At 36.6% G+C, this 16,101-nt stretch overlaps 1 long non-coding RNA gene across 7 annotated transcripts; it reads right to left on the reverse strand.

Annotated features, from left to right (window-relative positions):
- Nucleotides 1–2,468: 2,468 nt before the first annotated feature.
- On the reverse strand, nt 2,469–10,704 carry LOC129894318 (uncharacterized). Of its 7 annotated transcripts, none has more exons than XR_008767665.1 (3): nt 5,684–10,704; nt 5,516–5,579; nt 2,469–3,600 (listed from the first exon to the last, which is right to left on the reverse strand). It is a non-coding gene; the product is annotated as an uncharacterized LOC129894318 (long non-coding RNA). The 7 variants fall into 7 exon arrangements; XR_008767662.1 differs by lacking the exon at nt 2,469–3,600 and having other exon boundaries at nt 5,361–5,579; nt 5,684–10,066; nt 10,213–10,704; XR_008767666.1 differs by lacking the exon at nt 2,469–3,600 and having other exon boundaries at nt 5,361–5,579; nt 5,684–6,538; nt 7,546–10,704.
- Between the last annotated feature and the right edge of the window lie 5,397 nt (nt 10,705–16,101).

Raw genomic sequence — 16,101 nt, forward strand, 5'->3', positions numbered from 1 at the left:
GCTTGAGTTTTAGGACTTTAAAACTTATAATTAGAATAATTTAGATACTTGAATTTCAGGATACTTAAATTTAAAACTTGAACTTAATTAGAACTTTGAAGTTGAATTTTTTGTTAACTTTAGAAATCTTGTTGAAGTTAAGCTTCCTTTTGAACTAATTAAGCCAATGTTGAACTTTAGGACTTTTGAAGTTAAATTAGATACTAATTTTGAACTTTAATTTAGGTTTGTATAATTTTTGAACTCTTTAGACTTTAGAACTAATTAGAATAACTTAGATGCTTGAATACAGGAAATTTTGAAGTTTGAAACTTAGAAAAATATTGAAAATTGAATACTTGAATTATAGGACTTTAATTTAGAACTTATAATTGGAATAACTTAGATACTAATTTTGAACTTTAGGTTTGTATAATTTATGAAATGTTTAGACTTTAGAACTAATTAAGCTAATTAAAGTTAGATATTCAAAGTCATGAAGTTGAACTTTAGGACTTTTGAAGTTAAACTTAGATATTTTTTAGGTTTGTATAATTTTGGAACTCTTTACACCTTAGAACTAATTTGAATAACTTAGATACTTAAATTTTAAGATATTTGAATTTAGAACTTCAACTTGAATGTCATGAGCTTTGAACTTAATTTTTACTTGAATTAATTATAATTTAAAATTAATTATAACTTGAATTAATTAGAACATGCAATTAATTATAGGTTGAACTAATTAGAATATGAACTTAATTATAACTTAAATTAATTAGAACTGGAACTTAATTAGGACTTGAAATTAATTATAACTTGAATTAATTAAAACTTGAACTTAATTATAACTTGAATTAATTATTATGTTACATCCCTATTTTTTACAAATAAAGCGCAACGTCGTGGGACTTGTAAACAATTATCAATTTAATAGTTTAAAAAGAAATTTAAAGAAAGAATATTATTTTAAGAAATCGCCACCTAATTTTAGAATAATTAGAAAATTAATTAATTAAGAAAAATATTCTACGAAACCATTAGATTCTAGGTAAGAGATTCAAGTGATCCCTAAGGGAAGGTATTAGCATCCTTCAGGATCCACAACTGTAAGTCCCGGCTGAACTCATTTTTTAAATTAAGGAGGAGATAAAATGATGCACAAGTATAAACATAAAATATATACAAAAAATAAAATAAAACGATAATATTAAAAACTGTCTAATATTTGTCTTAAAGCTAATAATATACACAATAATAAATTAAAAATATTATTCAAATTTAATTCGAATAGCTTCTTCGAGAGAAAACTTAGGGTATCTGTAAAGACATTTAGTGAACATGTTAGTAATGGATAAAAAAATAAAAAAAAAATAATAGTATTAACAACAACAACTCAAAAATAAAAAACTCGTCTTAGGAACATGGAAGGCCTTAAAAATCGACAGAGAGATTTCTTCATCGATCACTTTTAATATAAAATATAGTATCATTATAATAAAGTAATTAAAAAATATCCAAAACAAAAAGAGCAACTTTAATAGTGGTCAAGATAGATCTATAAAAATCATGATAAACAAATTATTGAAAAAGATACATACCCTGCACAAAGTGAAAAAGTATACTTAATCACATAACTATATATAATAAACAAAATGTCAAATAAAGCAACCACAAAAAAAAAAGAATAGTACACTAGTAGCTGATAAAACAGCCAAACGGTATGTGTGTAAGAATAAGACAAATAATAAAAAATAAAAAATTGCACAAAAAGTTAAAGCAATATCAAAGCATGGCAGAAAATGAGGCATAACAAATAGTAAAAGAAATATACAACATTCTAAACAAACACTACATAATCAAACCAACCTAATGAACATGTATTAGATTCAAAAAATGAAAAATGATAGTAGCATTACCGGAGTTCAAAACCTTCAACTTATAATGTATAATGTGCAATGTAAATTTAAATTAAAATTTCAGTCTTTTAAAATGAGAAGGCCTAGAAAATCGACGGAGAAATTTTTTCATTGGTCATTTTCAACTTGTTATCAAAAAAACAAATGATAAAAAAGAATAACTCAAAAATTCCATCACCAACAGTATAACTAACAAACAAGATGATAGAATCATTGAAAAATTAACATAATCACTAGTAACAAAAAAAATTAAAACTTCTAACCAAGGAAAATCAGTGAATTGCAAAGATATAGCAACATAACAGACCATCAAGAAAAATTTATGTAACCAAAACACTAGAACAGTAAAAATAAAACAAGAACAGTGCAAACAATTGGCAAAAAGGATTTAATACAAGAATATTTATAAAATTGCAATAACTTGCTGAAAAATTCAAATGAATCATCAATAAGATAAGCTTTGAACAGATCTATACAATAGCAATTATATTAACACATAAATAAGTAAAACAAGACTAAGACTATTGGACAAGTTCAAACATCACTAAAAAAAATACTCAAAACCAACAATCAAGCCTCAAAATAACACTCTATTAACTAAGGGAGAATTAACAACAAAGAACAGAACAATATACAAATATTGTCCAAACTCCAAATGCATACTAATTTACTCCCTCTGAAAGGGAATACAGTCAAACTTCTCTATAACGACGACATTTTTCTAGATATTTCTTAGCAGCTATGGCGAATTGTTATTATGGAGGATGCCTGTAATAGATATATCACTGTATATGCCTCTCTCTGTATTAGCCTAGGATTTCTCCATTACTGTAACTCTGTATAGCCTCATTCTCTCCCTTCTGAGCTTTTTGCCTGTAAAGACACCGTAACTGAGCAATCAGCAGCTGAGAATTTGCTGGAGTTCCAAAATCGGGTCAAATATTTCCATTTTCCCAGAAATTGAGGCTCGTATCTGTGTTACAGCTCAGGAGAAAAGAGATCCGACAATGTCATGGCTGCAAATACCACCAGGAAAATCTACGATCATATCCCACCAAGATATGGGTCGGAGAACCTCAAATGCCCAATTAATATGCTCAAAAGGGAATGAATAGATCACAAAATTCATCTCTGCCTCTTTTAACTGCCGATTATACTCAGTCACAACCGTTGGCAGCATTAAATGCTCCAGCAAAGAGGCGATAGCATAAAAGAAAGAAAGAAAGACGGACAAATAAACATGGTTTTAGCATACATCATGCAAGGCCAGGAAAACCCCTTTAAGTTTCAACACAAATATGTCCAAACTCCAAATGCATATTGATTGATACTCTCTCTGAAAAGGAATACAGTCTAATCTCTCTACAACAGTCACTTATCCGAACAATTTTTAGCTGCTATAGCAAAATGTTGTTAGAGAGTATTGACTGTTATATAGAGGTTGCTGCTATAGCAAAATGTTGTTAGAGAGTATTGACTGTTATATAGAGGTTTGGCTGTATATGCCACAGATAGATATTTTTGAGACCGCTCCTTAATCAAAAAGAGCAAAGAAAGGGTTGTTGGCCTTCTGACAGTAATGGAGAAATCATAGGCTAATGCAGAGAAGGCAACCACCCATTTCAACAAAAATCCTGAACTCTCTGAGTCTCTGTAACCTCATCTCTGCCTTTTGAGCTTTTCCCCGGTAAAGAGGATGTACCTGAGAAAGTTCAGCAGCTAAGGAATTGGCTGGAGTTCGGCCAAGTACTTCCATTTTCTCAGAAATTGAGGCTCGGATCTGTGTTATAGCTCAAGCAAAAAGAGATCCGACGACACCATAGCTAAAAAAAACACCAGAAAAAAATGGGGCATGCCCCACCAAGATACAGGTCGGATAATCTCAAATGACCAACTAATAAGCTCAGAAGGCAAAATTAATCTTTTTTGAATAGTAGAGGAGCAAATTTGACCGTTTTCCCATGAAACAATCACATAAATCATCATCGCCTCTTTAAAAACACTAATTCTACTAACCATGACCACCAGCAGAATTAAATGCTCCGGTGAAGGCACAAAAGAAAGAAAGAAACTGAAAATAGCATGGTATTAGCATTATAGCATGGAAGGGCATGGAAACCCTTGAAGTGCCAACACAAATAGTGTCAAAAATCCTTAAATTCTCAAGTCTTGAATGAAGATATAAAAATATCTTTTCTTAGCAAAAGGTTGAAGGCAAACAACTACTTCCTCTATCATAATTTATGTGAGAGTGTCCAGAGCACGAGGTCAAAACACTTAAATTTGACTATAAATAGGGTATAGATTCTTCAAATATTTTAAAATAACATTTAAATATTTGAAAACACACCTTTTATTTAAATTATATATGCCCCACATTTTCACCATCTTCCTCACACTTCTTCAAATATCCATTCATCATTAAAGGACATTGAACATTTCAACCTCCAGAAAAATCTCATAGGATCGAAACAAATATTTAATCAAATTCCTCATCTACTCTGTCAACACACCTATGTCGGGTAGAGGTGTCTATCTGGTCATTAAATAAATTAAAGTATCGATCTGACCGTTGTGAACAACTAAAAAGGGTCATCAAAAACACCCACAATCATCTCTACCTACTCAAAAAAAGAAAATGCATATGGACAACAAAGATGTTACTACTTTTGAATTAGAAAATTTTAGAATATAATTTTCAAGAACAATACTGGTTTTATTTCCTAAAAAAAATCTTACTTACTTTAAGTTGTTACTACCTCTTTGATGTCTACTGCATAAATTTCTGATTATGCTTTTAGTGGTCTTAAAAACAAAAACATTATCACATCGTATGAAGCTTTATCCTAAAATTACCAATGAAACTCTAATCCAGTTGTTAAAATTAAATTATAAGTTTCTTTAACATAGAAGATTTTAGGTTGAACATACATTGCAAATAAGCATATGTTCACTTCCCATTCTTCCTAGCTTTGTTCACATTAATTTGTGAGTCATTTGTTCCAACAAATAAGGCACCAAAGAATGCTCCTTTTTCTTGGTATTGGGTCAAACCACAAGTTGAAATAGAAATAACAGCTAACAAAGATGGTTGAACAAACAAGGTTTTTTTTGTGTGTGTAAAATTTTGGAGTTTAAGCAATAGATATGTAAACATGGACACCTAATTTGATAAATGTCAATGGCAACAGTTAGCGTATCAAGAAAAAGATGAATGAACAGGCCATAGCAATGTTCACAGTACCATATTGACATGCCAGTTTATAGTAATCCTCAATATAACCAAAAAGCAACAATAATATTTCAAACTCATTGAGAGTCAAATTTCACTTCGTTAACTCACAGCCATAGAACATCCTAGGGTTCCACGTATCAATTGATGATTACAAACGATTGCTCATTAACACGCACAGAATTTCAGAAAATAGTAGGTGAAAATGAAGATACACATGAAAATAGAGGTGAAGCAGAACTCACAAACCATTGTTAATAAATTCTCCATGTCCTGAAGTACCATGCATATCATTATGCAAATGACAACTTCATGCACTAAAATACAGCAATATCACATAACTCTCTGTAATGTTTTGTTGTTGAGTGAAGGTCAAAGAGTTTACTTTTTACAGCCACAGCAGACCATGGTCCATGGTAAGTGTTCCTTCTCTTTATCTCCAATGGAGTCTGCAAGATTTGGACAAGATCAAGAAAATGGTCAAACATCATGATACTATGTCTTTAAGCCCAAATAATTAAGTATCATGAAGCAATTTATTTTCTGTCCATACGCCAAGAAGATGTAGTTTGCACTCAGCTATAGTCTTCAGCTGATCTCCTCCAAAAAAACTACAGCATCAGGATGAGCAACTCAGATCAAAAAAGAAGAATATTTCTTGGGGATTTTCGGTTTGACCTGCAATACTTTTTTGATGAAGCAAGGGTAATTCATTAAAGGCATCCAGAAGAAGCAAGCAAGAATTACAAGGGCCTGTTGGAGCCAACTAAACAAAAACAGTAAGCATTTTGCTTTGAGTACATGTGTAGGTGTTGAAATCTCATCAAAACATCTACGATTCCATTCATTCCAGATGCACCAAAATATAGCAGCAGGTACCATTTCCCAAACCTTTGTGATGGATTTTCCAACTTCCCATGAACACCAGCTTTCACATGCTTCCTTGATGCTGTTAGGCTTGACCGAGGCTATTCCAAAAATAGAGAAGAACAGTTCCAAATATCATATGCTACAGAACAATGCAAAAAGAGAAGTCTAAACATCAAATATTCTAATACAACGAAATTAAAATAATACTAATTCTCAATACCCCTCCCTCCCTATTTTACACCTGCTGCAGCTAAATGTCCAGTGATTATTAGTGAAGAATCAAGGCACTGCTAGCAAGAGCGTGAGAAAGATTGACCTCTTAGAATTCTAAGGCAAAAGTTCAGCATTTTAATACTTAGGCATACTAGAATCTAGCTTCATCCTTCACCTAACAATTTATCATAACAGCAGGTAGTACTAATACCTGTAACTTCTTGTCTTCAAGATGCTGAAGACCTTGCAACAAGGGGCTTTGAGCATGTCAAGTAGAAGTCCCGTGATATTAAGACTTGAAGACATTCCAACTTACAAAAGAGTGCTAGAACAATACAGAAGAACCATGCATAGCCAATATGAGGGCTTCTTTATAAGAAATATACTCATGATGTATAGAAGTTAGTACTGCTTAACAGTAGGGTAACTGAAAATGAAAAAGAAAGACCAATATGCCATGTTTATTACTGATCATACTTTAGATAGACTTCTCAATTGAAACTAAAAGTAGTTTTACTTTACTATCAACATTCACCGTCACCTGTGTTTGCAATCAACTCTTGTTTGGGACCAGTCATCAAATTTCAGAAATGAATTAGTGGAGACATGAAGGCATCAAAACTCGAGACCATGCCATTGTTTGCCACTCTTTTCATGAAAACCGAATTATCCCACCACATCTTTGAAAAAAATAAAATCAGTTTAACACTGAAAAGCAATAACTTAATTTTTAGATCAAATTCAAGAAAGCTCCCAACATATACTGTTTCAGTGATCAAATCATGAAACGTAAGTTAAACTGAGGTAAGGAGACTCAGATTTTCGCCTATTTAATCAAAGCGCAGAGCTAAAACAGCCATGGCTGCAAAGATTGGTTGCCTCGTGAGAAGGGACTACAAGAAACTTATTATTTCTCATCCTCCTTCACAGACCTTCAAGGTTGTCTTTGCCAAGCCAGGCCTTGGAATTAACTCAAATGTTTTTCAGTCTTTTTTAAGATAATCTTCATAGCCTCGGAATTTTTGGACTATCAAGATATAGAAAAGGGCATCAAATTAGGGGATAAACACATGCACTTCAATTGAAAAACAGAGATAAAGACTTAGTCACGTTAGTACCCTTGCATTAAGTCCAGTGCCTATGGAGTCAGTTAAAAATGCAGGGAACTTCTAGTGTTAGAAAAGTCCCGGAAATATTCAACATTGGATGAGATGGGACAAATGGAACTGAATGGTTAATGCAGATCCAGATTCATATATTTTTGGTCTCGTAATAAGAGGGAGATAAATATGTAAAATGCAGATACCTCGGGACCAGGAAAAAAGAATCTACCGGATTGTAGGAGGAACGGAGAGTTGCACAGAAATGAGGCATGGATTTGTCTAAACTGTCAGAAAAAGGCTAATCTGACAAAGCTGCAAATAGCAGAAGCTTTATGAGAGAGAAATAAAACCGACTCAAAAGTTCCCCCAAAATTTGCCAAGTAAATATAAAAATCAGCTCAAATGTCTCTGACTTCAAAATTCAAGCTTGCTGGATAAGATTACCACAGCTTCATTCACTAAGTTCAGGATTTTAGAGAAGAATGACATAAAGGTTCATATAGTCAATGCCATCATTAAGATGCACATGGCCTCCGAGGACTGATTTTTATGATCGTCATCATTATCATTTCCTGATGCAAGGCTCGTTGATCAAAAAAGAACAAAAGTGTAAATAGACAATCAAATTTCAGAGGAACAGCACAACCACCAAAAATGAAGGCTGCAAGCATCAGTAATGGCCTCATTCTTTTTAGCACAATCAAGGTAAAGGGAAACAGATTTGCCTTCTCTCAGACAAAAAAACAAAAGCATGTCATCGCTGCACGCATCAGTAAGCCTTATGAGACAGATAAGAAACGCCAAAAAAGAAAAGTTCCACCAATTTCTCACAGCCCATCTGAGCTGCCACACCAAGATACAGTTTTTTCATCTCAGGAGAAGATTATGTCTGATTCAACTTTACAGAAACCAAATTCTTCACCACCCCATTGTTTATAAATGGAACTGAAGGAGTAAGAGAGGAAGAAAAGTATGGAGGTCATGTGCATTTTAACCATAAGAGTGGTTCTATAATTGAATTTTTTTATATAAGTTATCATTGACAGCAAAGAATGACAGAGAGGGTCACCTCGGTCAAAGAGTTAACAGATAAATAGATCAACCAAAGCATGTTTTTTTTTCCTTGGACCAGAGTAACTTCTGCTGCCGAGAATTTGGCAGGAGTTCCAAGATCAGCATAAATATTTCCATTTTTGAACAAATTGAGGTTCAGATCTATGTTATAGCTCGGGCAAAAGGAGATTCTGGTGCCGCCATGGCTGCAAAACCACCAAGGGAGACCTGGCAGCATGCCCCATCATGATACTGATCAAATAATCTCAAATGCCAGATTAATAAGTTCAAGGGAATAAAGATTGATAAAATCATCACTCGCCTCTTTTAAGATGTTAATTATACTCACCGCCACCAGAAGCACTAAATACTCCGAGGGGAAGCAATAAACAAAAAGAAAAAGAAAATGCATGAGATCAGCAATTCCTGGTGCAAGGGCTGGCGATGACAATAGAACCAAAGGGTTTTCATTGCCAATGGAACTCCCAAAGAAGCATAGCAAACTCCCTTAGGAATTCCTGCATTGTCACAAGAACCACATACTTTTAATAAAATCAATGAAATCAGGTAGGCTCAGATTCACCTTTACTAAGACAAAACCCAAATGCTTCCAAAACTGACATGGCTGCGGGCATCAGCTAGCCTAATGAAACAGAAGGACCAAGAAAAAGGATTTTTCTCCAATATCTCACAGACCTATCTGAGCTGTCACGCAAAGATATAGTTTTTTCAGCTCAAGATAACAATGTCTGATTAAACATAAGACAAAATCTTCACATGCTCATTGCAGATTAAATGGACCAGAGGGAGTAGGAAGAAAAGAAAAATGAGAGGTAATATATATTTTCACCAAAGGGTGGCTTTGCATTCATAAAGTTTTTTCATGAATGATCATCAGAGGCCAAGAATGGCAGTGGCAAAATCATTGAAACTCCCCACCGTTCTCTGCTTTCACTGCAGCCTCTGACTCAAACTAATGAGATTTTCACTATTTTTAGAGTTCTTTGCATTTTGCACCCCCAACCAATTGCACATTAATTTTTGCCTATCAAAAGTCCATTCCAAATCTATATCCGGTCATAAAGCTGTATCCACTACTAGAACACCATGGTAAAAATCAGTGAATAAATATAAGGGTTTTTGAGCTCCATGAATGGACAAGGAGAGAAATCAACTTGAGAATTAGCAAGTCACGAGGTCAAATCCTTCCATTACCCAAGACAACATCAACAACTACATCTCATCTCAAACTAGTAGGCTGCAATAACCACGAGAAACTCTGGGGCATGCCCCGCCAAGATATGGATAGGATAATCTCAAATGTCCGAATGATAAGCTCACAAAGGTATAAAAGATTTAAAAAATCATCATCGCCTCTTTCAAGCCATCAATTATACTCACCATCATCTGCAGAACTCAAATCAGTCTCTAACCAAACAAACCCTATATATAGAACACTTTCCAGACTGACATAGAGAAAATGGGGCTCAGAGCTGTATTAAGCTGGGGCAAAACAAGAGTCCGACAATGCCATGGCTGCAAAAACAATCAGAAAATCTGGGAGTATGCCCTGCCAAGATACGGGTCAGATACTCAAATGCACAATTAATTAGCTCAAAAGAGGATAGTAATTTGACAAAATCATCATCGCCTCTTATCATCTCTTTCAAGCCATTTGAATATACTCACCACTTCCACTGCCACCACCGACAACATTCAACAGTCCAGCGGAAGCATATGAAAAAACAAATGAATGGTATTAGCATAGTTAGCATGGAAGGGTATGAAACCCTTAATAGTACTTCCTCGGTAAGATTGATAAAAGGGATGTTTGGATTCTTACACTAATGGAGAAATCATTGGCAAATGCAGAGAGAGGCAACCACCCTTTCAACAGAAATCCTAAACTCCCTGTAGTCTCATTCTTTCACTTCTGAGCTTTTGCTTTGTTTAAGCTCAGCAAAAGATTCCAACAACGCCATGGCTGCAAGAACCACCAGACTCTGGGGGCAAGCTCCGCAAAGATACAGGTCGGATAATCCCTGCTAGTGAGCTCATGAGGGAATAAAAGATTTTAAAAAATCATCATTGCCTCTTTCAAGCCGTCAATTATACTCATCCACCTGCATAACTTGTCTCCAAACCAAACGAACCCTAAGGGTGTGTTTGGTACAGAAAATTATTTTCCAGAAAATGCTTTCCAATTGTCGCATGTTTGGTTGTTCAAAATTTTAAACAAGTTCCTTAAAATAAGGAAAATGACTTCCCTACTAGTACCACGAATGGAATTCCACAATAATTATTTCCTCCCCACCTTCCAACACACACCCCACCCCTATTCCCACCACACGCAACACTCCTTCTCCCCAACCCTACCCCTACCCCCATAATGTTTGCCTAGATTATATAAAATATTTTGGGGATAATATTTTCATGGACATCATACGGTAAAGGAGAACGTCGTCAACTAGTCCTAGGCTCCTTCCTAACATAGATTTCAAGCACAGTTAGCTTGATTTGATCTATGTAGTCATTTTTGAGCCCTCAAAAAGTTGGTCAACGATTCGTCATTATACATAATCCACTCCTCGAAATGTGTGAAATGTGAAGAAGAAAGTGAAAAGTTTTGGTGAAGTAATTTTTTCTTATAAAGTGGAAAAACTTCCACTTCATAAAGTGGAAGAAAATCTTCCGTTTATAAAGTGGAAGAAAAACTTCCGTTTTATATCAAAATTTAGGTGTTAACAAATTTAACGTCTGCCGTTTGAAAATTTTGATAAAACGGGAAAAAAAAGTGCCGTTTGAAAATTTGATAAAACAGAAAAAAAAGTTCCACTAAGCCTATTTTAGTTACATTCTAAAAATGTGGCTTACTTGTGTCAATCTTGTCTCTTTGTGGCTCAAACAAGTTCCGGACTCTTGGGGTTCTTAGTTCTTACAGTAATGGAGAAACGATTGGCTGATGCAGACAGAGGCAACCACCCTTTCAATGAAAATCCCAAACTCTCTGTAACCTCTGTATTTCCCTTCTGAGCTTTTTGCCTTGTTCATTTCCCTGAACTTTCGATTATATGGTACCCTGAAGCTGTTATAATACTACCTCCACTAAAATTGACAAAAGGGTAATTGGGTTTCTTAAGTAATGGCGTCCAGTAAATTGAGGCTCAGATCTGTGCTTAAGCTCAGGCAAAAAAGAGTCCAGCCACGCCATGGCTGCAAATTGCAATAACCACCAGAAATCTGGGAGCAAGCCACACCAAGATACGGGTACAATAACCTCAAATGCCAGATTAATCAGCTCAGAGAGGAATAAAAATTGACAAAAATCATCACCCTCTTTCAAGCAGCCAATTATACTCACCAGCACCTACATAACTCGTCTCCAATACCAAACAAACCCTAAATAATATTTTCCCAATTGATACAGAGTAAGTGAGACTCAGATCTATGTTAAGCTCGGGCAACAAGAAGAGTCCAACAACAGTGTGAGCTTCAAAAATCACCAGAAAGTGTGGAAACATGCCCCGCCAAGATACGTGTTAGATTGTCCCGAATGCCGGATTAATCAGCTCAAAAGGGAATTAAAAATTGACGAAATCATCATTGCCTCTTTCAAGCCACCGAGATTATACTCGCCCACAACTTCCACCACCCCCACCAGCAGCACTCGATGCTCCGCCAGAAGCATTAGAGAAAAGAGAATGCATTGTATTAGCATGGCATGGAGGGGGTATAGAAACCATTTGAAACGATATGTAAACAACCATCCAAACAAACTGTTAATATTAATCCCTCTGTTAAAATTGATAAAAGGGTTGTTGGGGTTCTTACAGAAATAGAGAAATCATTGGCTGATGCAGAGAGAGGCAACCACCCTTTCAATGAAAAAATTCTGAACTCTCTGTAGCCTCATTCTTTCCCTTTGGAGCTTTTGCTTTATTCATTTCCCAAACCTTTTGTTTTCCTAAACTGACAGAGAAAGTGAGGCTCAGATGTGCGTTAAGCTCAATTAAAAAGAGTCCAACCATGCCATGGCTGCAAAAACCACCAGAAAATCTGGGAGCATGCCCTGCCCCTATATGTGTCAGATAACCTCAAATGCCCGATTAATCAGCTTAGAAGCAAATTAAAATTTGAAAAAAAGTCATCATCGCCTTTTGCAAGCAGTCTGATTATACTCACCACCATCACTTCCACCGCTCCCACCAGCAACATCAATGCTCCAGCCAGATCTTTAAAAGAAGATAGTGTATGCGAAGCTGATAGAAAGCAAGGATGAGGTGGAGAAGTGGACAAATAGGGAACTTTATAAGATAGCGAGGAAGGAGGCGAAGTTGGCGGTTTCGATGACAAAAACGGCAGCTTTTGAACATCTTAATGCTGAACTAGAAGAGAAAGATGGGGATAGGAAATTGTTCAAGCTAGCCAGGGTGCGAGAGCGAAGGGCACGCGATATGGATCAAGTGAAGTGCATTAAGGACGAGCATGGAAAAGTATTGGTAGAGGAGACCCTCATTAAACAAAGATGGCTGTCGTACTTTCATAAACTCTTGAATGAAGAAGGGGACAGAGAGATTGTGTTGGGAGATGTGGAACATACAGGGAGGCTTCACGATTTTGGGTGTTGCAGGAGTATTTCGATCGAAGACATTAAGGGTGTTGTGCGTTGTATGCGCTGGAGAAGAGCGACCGGACCTGACGAGATTCCTGTGGAATTTTGGAAGAGCGCGAGCTCGGTAGGTTTGGAGTGGCTGACTAGGTTATTTAATGTCATCTTTAAGACAGCGACGATGCCCGAAGAATGGAGGTCAAGCATAATGATCCCTCTATACAAAAACAAGGGGGATATCCTGAGCTGCAACAACTATAGAGGTATCAAGCTTCTAAGCCATACTATGAAAGTGCGGGAAAGAGTGGTGGAGATGAGGGTTAGGAGAGGCGTGTCTATTTCAGAGAACAAGTTCGAATTTATGCCGGGACGCTCAATTACAGAAGCCATTCATCTTATAAGGAGACTGGTGGAGCAGTATAGGGAGAGGAAGAGGGACTTGCATATGGTATTCATCGATCTAGAAAAGGCTTAAGATAAAGTTCAACGAGAAATACTGTGGAGATGTTTGAAGGCTAAAGGTGTACTTGTGGTGTACATTAGGATGATTAAGGACATGTATGAGGGTGCCAAAACCAGGGTAAGGACAGTAGAAGGGGACTTAGAGCACTTTCCAGTTGTGATGGGATTGCATCAAGGATCAGCCCTTAGTCCATTTTTAATTGCCTTGGTGATGGATGGATTGACGCGACAAATTTAAAGTAAAGTGTCATGGTGTATGCTTTTTGCGGACGACATAGTCCTGATCGATAAGACTCGTAGTGGAGTTAACGCTAAGCTGGAGGATTGAGTCTAAAGGGTTTAAGCTGAGTAGGACCAAGACAGAGTACTTAGAGTGCAAGTTCAATGAGACACCTCAGGAGGTTGGCACGAAAGTTAGGCTCAATGACCAGGCCATCCAAAAAAAAAAGTAGTTTCAAGTACCTTGGGTTTATCATGCAAGACAGTGGGGAGATTGATGATGATGTCACACATCATATTGGGGCAGGGTGGATGAAAATGGAGGCTCGCTTCCAGTGTGCTATGTGACAAGAAGGTGCCACCACAACTTAAGGGCAAGTTCTACAAAGTGGTGGTTAGACCAACTATGTTATATGGAGCGAAGTGTTGGCCAGTTAAAGTTTCTCACATTCAAAAGATGAAAGTAGCCGAGATGAGAATGTTGAGATGGATGTGGGGGCATACCAGGAGCAATAGGATTAGAAATTAGATTATTCGGGACAAGGTAGGAGTGGCCTCGGTGAAAGACAAGATGCGAAAAATGCGATTGAGATGGTTTGGGCACGTGAAGAGGAGAGACATAGATGCCCCAATGCGGAGGTGTGAGAGGTTGGCCATGGATGGTTTCAGAAGAAGTAGGGATAGGCCGAAGAAATATTGGGGAGAGGTGATTAGACAGGACATGACGCAGTTACACTTACCGAGGACATGACCTTAGATAAGAGGGTGTGGAGGACTCATATTAAGGTAGAAGGCTAGTACATAGTCTCGATATTCTTCCTATTAGTAGGCGCATTAGCGCACTATAATTTATTGTGCTCTGACTTCTGTTATTATCTTTCTATTACTTTCTGTACTTTGATTACTCTATTTTATCTGTGTCGCTTTCGTTATTTACGTTATTCGTTATTTGCTTTTCCATATCGCTTTGAACTTCTTAGCCTTATCTAACCTCTTTTTATGATTCTTTTGAGCCGAGGGTCTCTCAGAAACAGACGTCTTACCTTGGTAAGAGTAAGATCTGCGTACACTTTACCCTCCCCAGACCTCACGTTATGGGATTTCACTGGGTTGTTGTTGTTGTAGCATAGAAACCCTTTGAAACGATATGTAAAAACCAACCAAGTGAGCTATTAATAATATAATCAAACAACAACAACAACATATCCAGTGTATCCCACAAACGGGGTCCAGAAGGGTTATGTGTATGCAGCTTTACCCTTGCTGAAGGTCTGTTAATAATACTCCCTCTGTTAAAATTGACAAAAGTATTGTTGGGTTTCTTACAGTAATGGAGAAATCATCGGCTGGTACAGAGAGAGACAACCTCCTTTCAATGAAAAATCCCTAAACTCTTTGTAACCTCACTCTTGCCTTTCTTGAGTTTTTGCTTTGTTCACTTCCCCAACCTTTTGTTTCCCTAAACTAACACAGAAAGTAAGGCTCAGATCTGTGTTTAAGCTTTAGACAAAAAGAGTGTCCCGGCAACACCATGGCTGCAAAAAACCACCAGAAAATCTGGTGGCATGCCCCACCAAGATACGGATCAGATAACCTCAAATGCCTGATTAATCAGCTCAGAAGGGAATTAAAATTTGACCAAAATCATCATCTCGCCTCTTTCAAGTAGACTGATTATATTCACCACCATCGCTTCCACCGCTCCCACCGGCAACATTCAATGCTTCGCGGAAGCATTAAAAAAGAAAAGAAGAGAAAAAGAGTTGAAGGGAACAGACACACTATGAAACGATACGTAACAACCATGCAAGCGAACTGTTAATAATATACTCAAACAATAACAACAAACAACATACCCAATGTATCCCACAAGTGGGGTCCAATAATCTCAATGCAATGATTGAAACTAGTCCAAAAGAGTGTTTGGATGACAATTTTTTTTTCTTTCTTGTTTATTTCAAAGGGCTGTTGATTTTTTGGTTATCAATGGAAATCACTGGCATAGCAGAGGAGCAACCTCCCTTTAACGAAAATCCCAATCTCTATGATGCCTCATTCTTTATCCTTTCAAGGCTATGATCAGCTAATAGTGAACAAATATGGTGTTACAGTAAGACCGCAAGATGATTTATAGCTTGTCGCAGAAAATTACAGGTGCAACATAAAATTAAATCCCGGAAAAGTTTCTTTTTTGTTCTCTCTTTTCAAACAAATGAGGCACAGATGTATTTTATGATAAGGCAAAAGAGAAGCCAGCCACGCCATGGCTGCAAACACAGTTTGCATGAGAGAGAGGTCTCAATCACAGGCCATACCGTGTTGCCACACCAAGATAAGGGTTTGGTCATCTCCATGCCCGAATTGGTTAGCGCAGATATAGAAACATGATCATCACTGCCTCTTTATGCACCTTCCATCAACACAGTAAACACACGTACACAC

The sequence above is a fragment of the Solanum dulcamara genome, chromosome 7 (genome assembly GCF_947179165.1).
Source record: "Solanum dulcamara chromosome 7, daSolDulc1.2, whole genome shotgun sequence".
Lineage (NCBI taxonomy): Eukaryota > Viridiplantae > Streptophyta > Magnoliopsida > Solanales > Solanaceae > Solanum > Solanum dulcamara.